Consider the following 12,929-nt stretch of genomic DNA (forward strand, 5'->3'; position numbering starts at 1 on the left):
TTCAAAATCAACTCAAGCCAAGTTGTTTATTCCATCGTTTGAGATCGGAGAATGTGTAATCGAACCAAGTCAGCAAGCTCGCAACTTGGGAGTTGTGTTTGATTCTTCTTTAAGTGCTGACGTCCGTCCATATTGTTAAAGTATGCCAGAGAGCATTCCACAACATTAGGAACATTTCGATAATTCCAAAACAACTGCCACTTTGGGTGCTGTCGTGTGTTCTGTCACATCTTGACTATTGCAATGCTCTCAGTGGATTACCTAAACATCTTCTTAATAAGCTTCAACGTGTTCAGAACTGTGCTGCTAGAAAAAGTAAAAAACACCAACATATAACACCAATTCTTAAAGAGCTTCACTGGCTTAGAATTGCGGACAGAAGGAATTATAAAATTGGTTTAGCCCCAGTTTACCTACAAGAGCTTCTCCAAGAATACAGACCTAGCAGGGTGCTCTCGTTCAAGCGTACAACATATGCTATACGTTCCTACTGTTCGCACTTCCATCTATGGGGAACGTTGCTTTGCTAGATCAGCTCCACAGCTCTGGAACAGTCTCCCCTTACATCTGAAAACAATCCAGCATGTGTCAACTTTCCAGAAAGAACTCAAGACGTTCTTATTCATGAATACGTATCCATTTGTTTGATAATTACTGTTGTGTCCATTTTGGGTACTTTGCTCCTGCAGTGCTTCTGAGCACTTTTTTTAACTGTATAAAAGCGCTTTACAAATTCTTATATTATTATTATTAGACCCCGCACCCCCCCCCCCCTCAAATGGGGTATGCTGAATCACGGGGTAAGAGGGTGACGGTGTCACAGTATGTTAGCACCAATCAAAATATATCTTAAAGAAGGTTTGGGGTTTCAGCCAATCGCTGTCAAGCACCCCAAATCAAGATGTCTGCGCCCATAGATGTAAACAAAGTGCAAAGCGTATACGAGAAGAATGGCGACTTCCAGCCCGACTTCAAGCCACTGATCTGTACAGATCAGTGCTTCAAGCGTGTATAGTCAAGGTGAAGGAGCATAGAAATAGAGAAATGGCGAGCGGTCGATTCGGGCGCTTTGGAAGTGATGGAGAAGTCCGAATTTCGATATAGCCTACCTATAACTAGTAGTAGTAGGCATAGTATTAACTACTGTAGTTACTACTAGTACTAGCCTACTACTACTAGGCGTAACTGTATTTTAGGAATGTAACTGTGTTAGCCTTACTTAGGCCTGCAAACTGTACTGCCAGTGTCATGCACGGCAATTCACTCTGGTATTTTAATAATTATTAGTACCCTAGGGCCTAGGATCAATACTTAGCTTTGTACTGGTGGATCCAAGGGGAGGGGTGTCGTGCTTTCCCAATGGCGATTCACAATATGTCTAATGCCCCATTGTTTGTCCTTTGTACACTGTATAACAATGTGCAGCGTATTGTCTGCAATTTTGAAAAATATAATATTATTACCAAGTACTCCACATGTTCTTCAGCACTAGGCTATACTGTACGTATTTCGTGGACTTTTGTGGATGAAATTGGAAGCCCTCAGTTTGTAATGACTTTGTAAACTGCAGTGATTGAGATCCTTGTTTGGACAAGGTGTTGAGCTATTTTAATAAAATTGTGACAGGTGATCAGCATGAGATCCAAGAGAACTTGATATGTCATTCAAAAGCATGACTATACAGTCTGGCCTTGATTTCAAAAGATGGTTTACTGACAACACACCCTGGCAGAAGATGTCAATGATCGTTAACATGCTGATAAAAAAGATAGTGCTAGCAGTATAGAAGCACAACCAAAAAACATTGGAAAGGAAAGTTAAGCTGCACTCAAAGACACAAAATATTTTGCATGGTTCCATGACTGGTCTATGGAAGTTGCCATCATGGTATTGTATGAACGGAGACTCTGGAGCAAAATGTTGTTATTCCATATTTAATGGAGTGGCACCTGGTTAATGGAGATCAAGCACAGTGTATGTAAAATACTGGTGTAAGTCTGAGCAACTGGATATTCGAAAGACTCCCCCATATTGGAATGTTACTTTTAGCTCGAACAAGCTATGCCACTTGAACTCTTGTGACTCAGAATCTTCACTCTGTCAATCTATCTAGCTGTTATCCATCTGTTATTCATCTTTCTATAGTACCTTTTTGAAGTAACTACTGAATGGGTGGTGTGAAAGCCCCTCATAGCACTGGGACTGTATGACAGCCTTTGGCTTAGCCATCCTTTACCAACTTTAAACCGTGCAGTCTTGTGTTTGAGCAAGTGGGATTGCTTGACAAAAGATTGAACTATTAAGTTTATGTAGACAGCTCAAAATTGGCAAAATACAATTAGCTTCCTACTCGTATTAACATGTAATAGATCAAGGTGGTAAGTTTGTTCACCATACATGTATCTGTGCTAGCAGCCTAGGAGTCATCATTTACAGTTTGTATTTAGGAATTCTATAAAAATTATGTCTATTTCTTTCAGGTTGACACACGATGTGGTCGAGTACTTATTTATGAATCAAGTAGAGCCTTGTTTACAGGAAATCTGCAGCATATCATACAACATGCCAGTTTCAGGGTTTGCAAAGCAATCAATATTTTGGTATATGACCAGTTTACAGCACCTGGTAACTTATCAGTAGTATTAAAAAAGCTATATAAATTTAGGGTTACAATTTCACAACTTGAGTGTGGTATTACATTTATCTATGGTTGTTTAAGTGCTCTGGAAACCCTTTTTGTGATGGATTTTTGTGAAAGTTGGATGCAATTTCCTCTGCAATGTCACAATTGCAACCACAAGCATTCCTCTGGCAACTAGAAATGTTCATCCTCTCAGTTTAGTCACTGAGCCGGTGTTCGTTCAATCATCTGTTGGCAAAATTTTCAGACATTGAATGAGAAGAAATTCAATAATTTCACCTATGGCAGTTTGCAAAACTTTTGCCAAAAGTGGGCAAAACTGGCAAATACTCTACACAAAATACAAGACATCACACTCATATTTTCATGCATATTGTGTTGAAACTTTTTATCTTTTCATTCTATTTATGTCAAGAGACATGCTGAAGGGCATAAGAAGCCTCATAGAGAAAGGTTCATGAGTGCAGTAGTAGCAGAAAGAAATGACAGTAATCACATAGAGACTGATTTGGCTGGACATAACTGAAAATTATATGTTCTACTAGTTTTATCAATTTTTATGTCTTTCACCAGCCATGATTGCTAATAATGAAGGCATACTGTGCATACCTGAAAAGGCAATGGGTTGGGAGGAGGCATATTTCTTGGTTTTGCAGGTTTATGTGTATGTAGTTGTTTAAAGCTGCAGTATGGTATAATGCAGTTGAACCTCATATTGTGATAAGTTAAATACTGTCCCTGGATACAGTTAGTATTTTACCTTTGCAGACATTCTTAGATGTTTACTCATTTAGGTACTGTAAAACTTCATAGGATCAAGCAAATGATCCAAATAACTATGACTGATCACAATTCAAGTCAATTGAGAAAGCACTGTATGCAAGCAGAATAACAATTAGAATGGTTGTTCAGTGATGATAAAAAAAAGGGGGTGTGGCAGAAAAGGTTTGTAGGAATTTTTTCTCAAGTTGCTATCATAATTATCATATTTCTGCCACCTAATCATACAGTTAATCAAGAAGAATTTTATACTAGTGACTAATAATTAGTAAACAATGTTAAAATAAATAACAATTCTCAACATTAAAACGCTATAGAAATATGCCCTTTGCAAATCACAGGTGATATATGTTCTGTTCCTTTATTGACAGATCTATTTAGTCTAAAAAGGTTCTTTTCACTGTGAAAAGGTATTTTTTGTGGCATGAAATAGTTATCCTTCAGCAGGGTTCATATTATGTTATTTTCTGAACATTGCAGTAAATGAACCCACCCATTGTATGTTAAGCATTCTGTGGTTTCAGTCAGTCTTTTCAGTCAATTAAAATTTCCTTGCTGTCAAGGTAGTATGCAATTACCTCTTTGTTTAATTAACAAGACATATCATGTTGCATTGTGCCTGGATCAAAAACAACAGTTAACTTAAATTTATGTGCATTTTGTGTACGGCATTTTGTAGTTTTGGTTCCTTGCTGAAAGCAAAGGAACCTTTGTAATCAGGTCGGTGTGTGTGTGTGTGTGTATATGTGTATGTGTGTGACACTTAAGTTTTTATGCACGATAACTCAACAAGGGCTATGATTGATCAATGCTATATTTGGTGGGTGGGTGGGTGGTCCATAATTTGTTGATAAAAATATTGATTTTGGTGCTCATATCATGAATATTAATGAGGTCACAGGGTTAAACCTACAGTAGACAACCATAAGTCACAGTCCCATCAAAAGTGAGTGTGTTATTGATAGGTAGCTTACACATGGTGATGTGTGTTACAATTGATAACGCGTGTATTTATGAGGAGGTGTGGCTTTGTAAGGCAATTATTGATCTTTCTTCATAATTACATAATTGGAGTGTTCCCTGTTAATCAATGAGCAGCAGCAGGAACCATGAAATGTTTTCATTCTGGTTGACAGTACCTTGCTATGCCAAATGTGTCTTGGAAATACCATAGCTGGTTGTGTTTCATATGTAAATTAGTATGTGTGCTTTGTGCTTGCTTATTTCTACTTACGATCTAGTTGCTGGAAAAAAGCAGTGATTTGTTTTGTTATTCAAGTGATATCAAAGCATATTTGTGGTGAATAAAGGCAATACTTTAATCTGGTGACATTGCAACAAGAGGACTGTACTTGGTGATTTCAATAAACTCAAGTCTCAATTGATAATGGCATTTGGTTGTTTATTTCATTAACTATTATTGACAGATGGATAAAAATCCACATTCTTGACATTTTTATTGACTGAAATCTTGTCAAGGTGCTCTCTAGCATAAAATAATTTAAAATTATTAGATGAACCCAATTGCCTGTGATGCTACATCATTTGATGTTGTGACAACTATCTCACATGCAACCAGCCTTCACACTAACTCCGTCAGCATGTCTACAGCACATACTGAGCAGAACATTTTGGGTGTGTCTCCCCTGGGGATACTGAGCAGAACATTTTGTGTGTGTCTCACCTGCCCCCCCCCCCACCTATCTGTCATACCCTCACACTGGATGTGAATGACTTTGCAAGTGTGAGGGTCCATTGTTTAATGTTACCACAAAAGACATGACTCTCTAGGGAGGCTGATTTATTTATAACATTTCCACTTTGCCCCCTCCCCCATACCCAAGTGTTTTCGTAGGGAAAACTCGGAAAGTTGCACCTACAACAGCACTCCTATAATGCTAACAACAGCCCGATCATTTAAGTTTGGAAAAGGCAATGGTCAGGCAAAACTCTTCTTCGCACCAACATCATGCAGTATACTACTGCCAAGGGGAGTGGGGGGGGGGGGATCAATAACCTCTCATAGGTTGGTCTGATAGGATGAAGAATCTCAACACTTTAAGGCTTATAGCTTTGAAATATGACAGGCTATGTATCTTACATTAATGTAAACAAAAAGGTATACATGGCTCTGAATGTAAGTAGAACATAAATTAGCTCTAAATTTAAGCTAACAAGAGCGCCCTCTACTAATATTTATTTGTTCCTTGGCCACATTTGCATGCCATTTTAATCACGGGACATTTTAAATCGGGCAAGACTATAAACAATAGTGAGTCCCATCTGTGGTCAACGTGGCCTCCCACTGTGGCGTAGCCAACATTCAATTGTTAGGGGGCAAGATTTTTCTTAAGAGGGCTTGATGGTAGGAATTACCAAGAAATATATGTATTAACGGGCACCTCGTCTGCACAAATACACATCTAATGGTTCAGTGGAACATGACACACTTTCACTTAATTTACCTCTATAGCGGAGACAGTCGTCTTGGTTTCTGCATAATTCCGCACAATATGAAAAGGATACAGTGAATAAATTTGCTACTCTAATTCACAACATGCCCAGATTCCCACAGAAACAAGTTTCACTAGGCCTATTCTCCACAAGTGGCATCATTGGTCGCTGAAAATAAACATGGGTTGCTAGCGTTAGTTTGTAACGGTTATACAACTGGCCAAATTATTGGCGCTTATTCTGTAGGACGATATTGATCAACGATCTCCGTATGTGGGTATGATGAAGGCCCAAAATGTATAACATTTCGGTTTGATTACCAAGTTCTGACCTTACATGAAGTATGAACATGAGCCCTGAGGTATGAATACTTGTGATCAGAACTCGAAGAAATGTTAAAAAAAGTATAATTTTGAATACATCACTGGATCTCATTTGGGGGGGGGGGGGGGGGGGCAAGACTGTAGCACAAAGCAAATTTGAAGAAGAAAAAAAACCTGGCTCCCTCTGGCTACGCCACTGGCCTCCCCTAGCTGTATAGACTCGGAATGATATCATAATTATCTACCCTTTCATTCTCCTCTCAATCCCTACAATAATGCATTTGATCGTCCTGATCATTGCATCATAGGACCCAGCGAGTCCAATTCTATCACAAACAGTATTTTTATCGATTTTTATGACGTTATATTGTGGAGCGGTATTTTGCGCCAATATAAACTTTGCCCGACTGGCTTGAAATTTTATATTTAAATAATAAAGACAAAGCTCAGTTTTGCAATGTAATATCGATTGCCTCCGACCTCTGGTAATTTTTTTATTATATTTTTTAAATTTTTGTATGTCTTTTTTAACATGCCGCCTTTTATTCAAGTATAAGAAAAGATGTGAAACTTAAGAAGTAAGAGAAAATGTCATGCTGTATATACGCCACAAATTATCATGCCATTGAATGTTGCATTTCCGACTTATTGACGTACACGACTACGTCACATCCGCTTGGAGTTAAAAGACGGGAAAATCGGGATTTAATTGACAAAACGTACCTTTCCAATTAGCTTTCAAGGTAATTATAAGTTTCAAGTTCACAGATCTTTCCAGTGCTGTGGGGTTTGCCTTAGAAAGTATTCTTATGAAGCGCCCTCACATGGAGAGCAACTTCCAATGAGCTTATACATGGATATCACGTGAAAGCATCGGTCTGCCATAATATGCATTCGGAGGTTCAGCTTCCTATAGACCTAATTCATTTAGACACCATAATTAATCAGGCTCATCCTAATGGTAAACCTATAGGGTGTGGGTTAACGCCATAATTGTTTCGAAAATTCTTTTCGAAGTCGAAATCCTTTCCACTGAATGCCGCACATGTAAATTTTAGTTCCAACCAAGATTTTGACTTTCTTAAGACTTTAATATTTTGGACATGCCATTCTCCTGTGATTCTGTGACGTTATCACACTCGTTTGGAAGGTGGGGAAGTTTTCCATAGAAACTATTAGTTCTGCAAGTTTCTTTCGATTTTTAGCCTCAGTTTGAAAATATGGCCAGTTTAGCACTTTAACCTTTAACCTTCTAAACCAGAAATGGTATGAGCATCCGTCTCGAATATGTTTGGGAACTAGTGACCCACTAAGCCATACAATTAGAAGATCGATCGGACCCCCACCCCCTTTAAAGACCCCCCCCCCCACTCTTACGGAATACCTTTGAGAAAACAGGTGTATTGGACTATATATGCTACAAAACATGTGCATTATTGTGTACGTATAGCTGATCATGTGAAGGTTTATTTAGAAGCACTCCTTCCTTCCGCAAATTGTTCTCATCTGTTATTGGTATATTTCGAATCAGCCTGCTGAACTTTGGTCCGGTGGTTAGCTATTCAAACATCTTACATCACTGCTCATTTATTAGCCGTGCTGCTGTGGTATTTTTCTTTATTATTCACTTTTCTTAAAGGATAAGAACATCATTTACAAAAGGGCAATGAGCAGCCTAGTATTGAACAAATAAGAAACCAGAAAGTCAAAGATTTAGTGATTCCTTGCCGGGCCCATAGGAGAAATTTTGTTAGGGCTTTGATTTCAACTAGAGATTTGGATATACCATGTTTGTAGGTTATTCACAGTTTGGGCTGTATTGACCTTCACCAAAACAATAGGGTTATTTAATTGATATGGATCATCGACATACCAAGTACATATCAAAATCTTATTGCTTACTACAAAGATACTGGCCAGAGAGAACCTACAGGCAGGGGCGTAGCGAAGGGGTTTTTGTTGGGGGGGGGGTGTGGAGAATTTGATTTGCCGACGGATCTGGAAGTGGTAACTGAAATGGGGGAGGGGTCTAAGGGTAGGGGGTCTACCCCTCCCCTTTGGAAAATTTTTAGTTTTGAAACGTCCTCAGATGCAATCTGGTGCATATTTTAAGTCAAATCTGATTTGCCAACGGATCTGGAATTGGTGACTGAAATGGGGGAGTGGTCTAAGGGGAGGGGGTGTTCCCCTCCCCTTTGGAAAATTTTTAGTTTGAAACGTCCTTAGATGCAATCTGGTGCATATTTTAAGTCAAATTTGGCACGGAAGAAGCTCCCGTTCTCCTTTTCTCTATTCAGCTTTCCTTCTTTCTTCCCCTTCCGCTCTCTTCACCTTTTCTCCTTTTGCCGACAGACCCAAAATTTGCCGACAGCGACCAAATTATTGGGGGTGTGTGACACCCCCCACACCCCCCCCCCGCTCGCTACGTCCCTGCCTACAGGAACTCAGCAACTTACGCGAAATGCAGCTCGTACACCGGTTTCGTTGCGACAGTTTTGTACGGATGCCTGATCCGGACGACGAAATGATATAAGCTTGTGCATCATGATCGTAATGCAGAAACATGTATGTGATGACAGTATGGTCGATGTTGGGTACCGTAGAATGGGTTTTCTGAAAACTGCTTCTCTTGACCTCAAAGGAAATTTGACACGCATGAAATTCCACAGCGATTTTGTTCTCACCAAAGGCAATCTACGTGCTTTGTTTGTACATTAACGCAATTTCAATTTTAGAGTAATTTCTCACAAGATTTTCAGACTTTCACCTCAGATCTGCTGACCTCACATGACTGTTGACCCGCGTCCAATATAATAGGGATCTCCTACACAATATGGGCCATCTACATACTAAGTATGCAATCCTTCCAAGTTACCCCTTCCTACAAGATATTTTAGTTTGACCTCTGGTGACCTCAAATGACCTTTGACCTCCACCAAAAACAATAGTAGTCTTTTTCCTAATATGGGTTACCCATATGAAGAGTATGAGTTACATACAAGCTTCAATTGTTGAGATATCGTGTTTACAAGAAAGTGTCTCATACACACACAAACACACCCACGCACGCGCGCACACGCACTAACCCACACAATCACCATCGCATTGATTTCTTCAGTCTTTGGCAAGGAATCAAAAGAGGCCTCTTTCTGGATATAATGCCCCAGAGAACTACAGCAACTGAAATACAATGACTCAGACTTTTCTATTTTATTCTTTTTATTTCAAACCAAAAATATAGTATAAATGTAAAAATACACGAGGTACACAAAATATGAATATATAGGGTAAGAGAAAAGATGTGATAAGGAGCTTGAAATAAACTTGATTGAAATGTACTGTAAAAGTCATTACAATCCCAGTTACCTATACCACTCCACCCCCTCCGAAGACTTATAATAGAAATAATGATGATAATGATGATAATGACGATAATAATAGTAACAACAAAATCATAATAAGAATGATGATGATAAAGATAACAATAGTAATCATAGTAACAACAACAACAAAAATAATAATAGCAATAAGAATGATGAGGATGACAATGACGATAATCATAATAAAAGTAATAATAGTAAAAACAACAATAATAATAATAATAACAACAATAAGAATGACGATGAATAATAATAATAAAAGGCATTTATACATTAAGTTGCCCATGGATTGGTGTACCTGAAACTCTCGACCCGCCCACCCTCCCCCACCTCACCCCTCCGCTTTTCTTAATGGATGGGTGTAAGTTATCATGGTTCACTATTTCACTCAACAAATGCTGCAACATGCTTGGACCACAGAAACAATGAGTGCTCCAAACCACCGTACTTCAGATGTTGTCAGCAACTGTTTCCATCGTCGAGGCATCTCAAGTAACACACTTTGCATTGAATTGGTGCCTTCATGAATAAAATGTAGTAAAATAAACGAATAGTTAGGAAGCAATACAATATATTTCGTAGATTTCAGGAAGTTAAGAAAACAAAATTAACAACTGTTCATAACTTTCTGCAGATCATTTCTCATGTTTTTGCTTTGTCGTGGCTCCTGCTTCAAGGTGTCCTTGTTAATACAGGGTATTAAACAAAGTCATTGCCCACGAAACCATGAGTATGATGCATTGAATTCAATGAATTTTTAATTATTTCTAGAAGTATAGAACAAATTAAAACCATAGGATAAACACAATCATTTCACATACTGAAAGGTGCCTTGTACTTACTGCATTGGTCAGGAGAGAAAACCCATAGGTTACCTTCATGTTTAAAGTTAAGCCTCTATTTTTCCATTTCTTCTTTGTTATAAGTGATTTGCTTGTAATCCTATCAAGAATATTGTTTCCCTGAAGACATACTGTGTTTATGCTTCTAATTGGCAACACCTCTCAGTTTTAGTCAGATACCTCCAGCCCCTCAACCTCCACCCTAAAGTACTACAAAGTGCTTACTGGCAGGTGGTGGTTCCCAGTGTCAGCCACTATAGAATAACAATACTTGTTCATACTTTTGGGGGTATTTTGGAACAGAGATTAGTCGAACTTTTGGCTTTAAAGGTAGTCAGTATAGGCCCCAAATTCTAGCATGCTATAACTGCTAGAAGTTTTCAAAAGTACTTTCCTGGAGGTCTTTACTATACAAACTGTTCTCAGAAATTTTAAGGAACACACAAGATGACTAAATGTCCCAGTTAGGAATTTTCCTCAAAGTTTGTAATAAAAAAAAAGTTTAAGAATATTGACCAAAGGTGACCATATTTGAATATCTAGCATAGTTAGCCAATAAAGTACACCTTTAAGAGGAACCCCACCTGGAATTAGTGATTTACTTGAAACACTCTCAATGCATATCTACTTTCTTTACCGGGCCTCTATACTGCACAAAACATTTTACTCATTAACTTTTTCCTTGCAAGAATATAAAGAAATTACAAAAGACCTTTACATAACCACAGGAACAGTGACACCAATTTATGTGTTCATTATGCTGTCCCCAATTCTCCATAGGCTTATGTATGCTGTGTCCACCACTTTCCATTTACCAGTTTCAGTATTAAACACTTCTGGGGTGGTACAGTGCCCTAAAATGGACAAAAACTAGACAGATAATATATGTGATTCAGTGACTAATGCATGTCCTTAATGGAAAACTGGGGAACACAGAATAGCAAATACGAAGGGAGAATTTATGGAGAACACTATACAAGATGAACATTGTTCATGATAACTTTATCTGGGGTGGTTAGGTGCAAAGTTAAGCACAAATGGATTACATACAAGTGAAAATATCGGGGTTTTTTCCAGTCATCTAATGGTGCTTATGAACACATTGGCTTTACAAGAGGTGCTCAAAATCATCCAATGTTAGCTCAGCCATGCCAACATGCTGTAATATTTGCATAGTTCAACAATTTGTTTCACTGATGAGAAATGTATGCCTATGTGTGTAATAAAAATTTCTTTTGTTTAAACATATGGGCCTACACTAGCCTACAGAGCATCCCGGTGGGAAACTTCAGGTCCACTAACTACAGACATTTCCATACACATGGCTTATGGTGGATAACCAGTTTGCTGAAAGCTATTCTTCTCTATAATAGTTATCTGTTCCAGTAGTTCCAAAGTCTGAGATGGCAACATCCAAACACATTTTCTTTAAACAGTTTTTGTTGTTGTTTAATCTGAAGTTAGCTGCCGAGCTAACAACTCATTTTGAGCCTTTCATTGGAACACCAGTGGATGGTCTATAATGAAGTCATGATAACTTTAAAATAACCCCTACTGTTCGCATTTGCTATGTAGAGTGATTGACACTAGAAAGCTAGATTACTGTATCACAAAGAAAATTCCTATGTAGACAATGTGAGGAAATTCAACGAGAGCTTTGCGATTGAAAAATCCTGTAATTCCTTTTGTTACAAGTCTCATGATGGTGCCGAATACTTGACCTTCTTTTTGGAAACTGTATGGCTGTATGATATCTGTTGATGGAATTGAACCATCTGCTGAATGAATTCTGCATCACCAGAACAGATTATATAATGGCCTAACAAGTTCCAAAAAGAAAAAAATCAATTTGGTCTATGTTTCTAGCACCTGGAACTTTAAAACTGAAGTCCAATTTTGGAGTTGAATGTCAAAGAACAAATCATACCTCAATACAATTGCCACACATACTGTAGGGAATGAAACTTTGGAGAACCATCAGCAGATGAATGTATGAATATGATGAATGTGGAGTAAGTCATGGATGTGGAGTAAGTCTCCACTATATGGAAAATACATTGCATTCCACACAGCCCACCTATTTTGAGAAGACTTCATCAGGGGAAGAATAATCTTGTGCAACCTGTAAAAATGTTTTTTTTTGCAGACAATGTTATTAATGGCACAATCAATTTACAACGAATATCATAACATGTACAGGCCTATTGAAGTTCAATGAGTTTACACTGTTGGAGATGTTGCATTTCAATATCTCAATCAGACCTTTGTTTGTCTTCAAATCTATCATATTTCTGAAATATCATGGGGAAGTAGGAATAATATCTTCTTGTTTGAACAAATGTAGGACTGGAGAAGAAACATTATATAGCCTAGACCAGGGTTGTCCAACCTACGGCCCGCGGGCCACAGTCCGACCCGCCTCAAGGCTGCGTCCGGCCCGCCAGAGATTATCTACGGTGCGAAATTTTAGTGAGCAGATATATTGATAACAATTTGAAGCTATATAATC

Source organism: Apostichopus japonicus, chromosome 9 (assembly GCF_037975245.1).
Source record: "Apostichopus japonicus isolate 1M-3 chromosome 9, ASM3797524v1, whole genome shotgun sequence".
Lineage (NCBI taxonomy): Eukaryota > Metazoa > Echinodermata > Holothuroidea > Aspidochirotida > Stichopodidae > Apostichopus > Apostichopus japonicus.